The 4,117-nt window shown below is 40.6% G+C and overlaps 1 non-coding gene across 1 annotated transcript; it reads left to right on the top strand.

Annotated features, from left to right (window-relative positions):
- The first annotated feature begins 1,593 nt into the window (after positions 1–1,593).
- On the top strand, positions 1,594–1,700 carry LOC140735041 (U6 spliceosomal RNA). The gene has a single exon (XR_012100662.1). It is a non-coding gene; the product is annotated as a U6 spliceosomal RNA (small nuclear RNA).
- Positions 1,701–4,117: the final 2,417 nt, after the last annotated feature.

Raw genomic sequence — 4,117 nt, 5'->3', positions numbered from 1 at the left:
AGACTCTTAGGAAAGTACATGGAGCTTCAAGAAATAGAGAGCTATGCAGTAGGGAAATGCGAGGCAGCTGCTAGAGTAGGTTACACGGTTGGCACAACATTATGGGCCAAAGGGCCTGTAATGTGCTGTAGATTTCTCTGTTTCTATGTTCTATGTTTCTGTTACTTTTGTAAATGATATTTCAGTGCTGTTGAATCACATAAGCTCACCAAGTCTGTGTGGCCGTGTGATCTGATCTCTAATCACTGTTCATATTACCATTAACACAAATACCATGAAGTTATTATTCATGTTGTGTGAGATCAAATAAAAAGCCAGATTGTCCTCATCTCAGGAGCCGATTCCAGAGCACCAGTGCTGAGACAGACACAAGGCTTGCCCTTGCTGTCTGAGGAAATCACCATTTAAGCAAGATGAAGAGTTCAGATCTGGAAAGGTGAATAACCAAAGACTAAGTTATGGAGAGACAAGAGTGCTGATGCTGGAATCTGGAGCAACATGCAGGCTGCTAGAGGTACTCAGAGGGTCAGTCAGTATCTGTGGGGAGAAAGAAATCACTGACACTTCAGGTCGAAACCCTGCATCAGGACTGAAAAAGGGAGTCTGAGAGAAAAAAATAGAAGCCAAGATCTGCAGGCATGGGAAGAAGCAACGCATTCTGATGCCTTCCCTGTCATAGTGGGAGATTTCAACCAGGCCAGCTTGAAGAAATCTCTGAACAATTACCAACCAACGTATCACCTTCGGAACCAGAGGAACCAACATACTTGATAACCGTTATACCACCATCAAGAATGCTTATCTTGTCATCCCATGCCCACACTCTGGAAAATTTGATCACCTGGTTTTACTTCTATTCCCAGAGTATAGGTAGAGACTAATCACCACAGCACTTTTCAGTTCCAAGAAGGTATGGACAAGAGAGATGGTGGAGTGCTTATAGGACTACTTCGAGTCAGTAGTCAGGACAATGTTCAGGGATTCTTCTGATGTATGGATGACAGTGTGCCTTCAAGAAAATACCAGACACACACAAACAAAAAGTCATGAATGAACCAAGATAACTGTAGTCTGTTGAGCACTAGATCTGAGGAATTCAAGACATTCCAGGACTATACGACCTACGGAAGCTATTTTAAGAGCGACAAAGCAATTCTGATTGAAGTTAGAGATGGAATCAGATGCACATCGGCTCTGGCAGGGTTTGAAGGCCACTACTTCCTCCCAAGCAAAACCTAACATCATGAATGGCTGTGATGCTTCTTCCTAGTCAAGCTTAATGGCTTTTATGCATGCTTTGAAAGGGAGAATAAAACTATACCTGTGAAAACCTCTGGAGTATCTGTTGACCCTGACATATCTGTCTCAGACATCAGAACATCTTTCAAGAGGTGAACCCTCACAAGGCATCAGGCCCTGATGGTGTGGATAGTAGGGTACAGAAAACTCAAGATCTGCATCACCAGGTTTAGGAATAGTTATTATCCCTCAACCATCAGGCTCTTGAACTAGAGGAGATATCTTCACTCAACTTCACACCCCATCACTGAACTGTTCCCACAACCCATGGATTGACTTTCAAGAGTCTTCACTGTGCTCGCTTCGGCAGCACATATACTAAAATTGGAACGATACAGAGAAGATTAGCATGGCCCCTGCGCAAGGATGACACGCAAATTCGTGAAGCGTTCCATAAATTTTTAAAAAAAAGAGTCTTCACCTCATGTTCTTGATATTTATTGCTTATTAATTATTATTATTATGATTCTCTTTCATTTTGTATTTGCACAGTGTGTTGGGTTTTTTTTGCACATTGGTTGTTGTCTGTCCTGTTGAGTGTGGTCTTTTAATGATTCAATTGTGTTTCTTATAGTTACTCCATACACCCACAAGAAAATGAATCTCGGCGTTGTACACGGTGACATATATGTACTTTGAACTTTGAACCTGTGCCAAACAACTGGCAGGAGTGTTCAACGATACCTTCAATCTCTCACTGCTGCAGTCTGAAATTCCCACCTACTTCAAAAGGCCCAAGAAGAGCAGAATGAGCTGCCTCAGTAACCATCACCCTGTTGCACACTGATCCTGAAACAGACAACTGCCTCTGGAATAAAACATCAGTTCCATGACCTTGCAGAAGTAAATTTTATTTTTAACCATTTGCCACAACTGGCATATATACTTCCACCATTGCTGTCTTGACGAAAATGCAGGAGTCTGTTTAGTCCATCGGGCTATGTCGGTTTACAGTGTAATCCTATTTCCTCCAAAAACTTCCCTTTAACCTCATCTCACACATTCCGTTCAACTCCTTGTAGAGGTGTATAAAACCGTGAGAGGCATAGATAGTGTGAACGGTCAGTCTTTTTCCTCAGAGAAAGGAAATCAAAAGCTACATTGAGTCAAGATGAGAGGGGAAGGATATAAAAAGAAGCTGAGGATGCTTCTTACACCAAGAGTGATGTCTATATGGAAGTGGTCGAACAGGTACAATAATAATATTTAAATGTCAACTGGAAAGTTGAAAGGGTAGTAAGGTTTAGAGGAGCATGAGCCAAATGTGGGCAAATGGCTCTAACTTAGATGGAGATTTTCATCAGCACAGACGAATTGGGCTGAAGGGCTTGTTTCCATTCTGTATTATTCAATGACTCTTCATCTCATTTTCTTGAAATGTACTGCTTATTTATTTTTTATTATTTTTTTTTGTATTTGTACTGTTTGTTGTCTTTTGCACATTGCTTGTTTGTCTGTCTTGTTACCTGTGGTCTTTCCTTGATTCCATTGGTTTTCTTTTGCAGCCTGGATTTCAGATAAAACCTGTTAATGAGGGAGGGGGCAGGCTTACACAACCCACACAGCTTTATCCTTCTTAAAAGCAAGCCAAATGCAGAACTCTACCCAGAAAGCAGATGGCTCCTGTAGAATATGTTCATGGGGTGTTGAGGCAAGCAGGGAACAAGGCTGATGGAATCCTTACTAATGAATCCATAGTCCACATACTATGGACTCACTTTCAAGGACTCTACAATCCATGTCCTCAATGTTATTTATTTATTTAAATTTGCACAATTAGATGTCTTTCGCACATTGGTTGATTATCCGTCTTCATTGATTTTATTGTGTTTTTTTGTACTTGCTGTGAATACCCACAAGAAAACTAATTTCAGGCTTGTATATGGTGACATATGTACTTTGATAATAAATTTAATTTGACTTTGAATTCCTCTCAGATTTTACCACTTCCCTTCACAAAAGGGAAAATTGAAATTGGCTAATTAAGCTACCAACCCACAAATTTACAAAACCCTAATTCTACCTCAGACTATATTTCTTTCAACTTGCACTAATGTGGTTACTTTCACTTCTGCAGATTAAAGATTAAATTAGCTTCATTTATCAAATGTACATTGAAACATACAGTGAAATGTGTCTTTTTGCTTCAACAACCATCACAGACAAAGGATTTTGCTGGGAGCAAATATCGGAACACTTCCAACACCAACATAGCATGCTCACAACCTTCAAACCTGAAACTGTCCATCTTTGGAATGTGGGAGGAAAGCAGAGAACCTAGAGGAAACTCTCTCAGTGACAAGCAGACATCAGCGGGAATTGAACCCTGATCGCTGATAGCTGCCACTGTAAAGCGATTGTGCTAACCTCTATGCTACCACGCCAGCCATCTACATAATCTACTGTGCTGTTGCAGCAAAAACAAATTTTCATGGCACTTATACTCTGGATACACATGCCTATGACAATAAACTTGAACATGAATGTGGAAGGTAATCTATATAAGGTGCAAACTTCCCACAGACAGCACCAGAAGTCATATTGAACCCTGATCTCTGGCACTGTGAGGCAGCAGCTTTATAGACACTATTGAGAATGTGGTGGAGAGCCATCTTCTTCAATTTCTCTAACTGCTAGGTATGACTAAGTGGGTACTCGGTAATGCTGGGGATTGTGAAGAACAAATTATGTTGTTGGAGGTACCAAATCACATAGGTCATCAGGTACACCCAGTAGGTTTCTGATTCTGGAATATTTTTATGATAATCTAGTAGTTTTAGACCTTAAGACATAGGAGCAGAATTAGGCCATTTGGACC

Source organism: Hemitrygon akajei, chromosome 10 (genome assembly GCF_048418815.1).
Source record: "Hemitrygon akajei chromosome 10, sHemAka1.3, whole genome shotgun sequence".
NCBI lineage: Eukaryota > Metazoa > Chordata > Chondrichthyes > Myliobatiformes > Dasyatidae > Hemitrygon > Hemitrygon akajei.
Note: the sequence above shows the minus strand (reverse complement) of the source record. Positions and strands in the feature narration are given on the sequence as shown.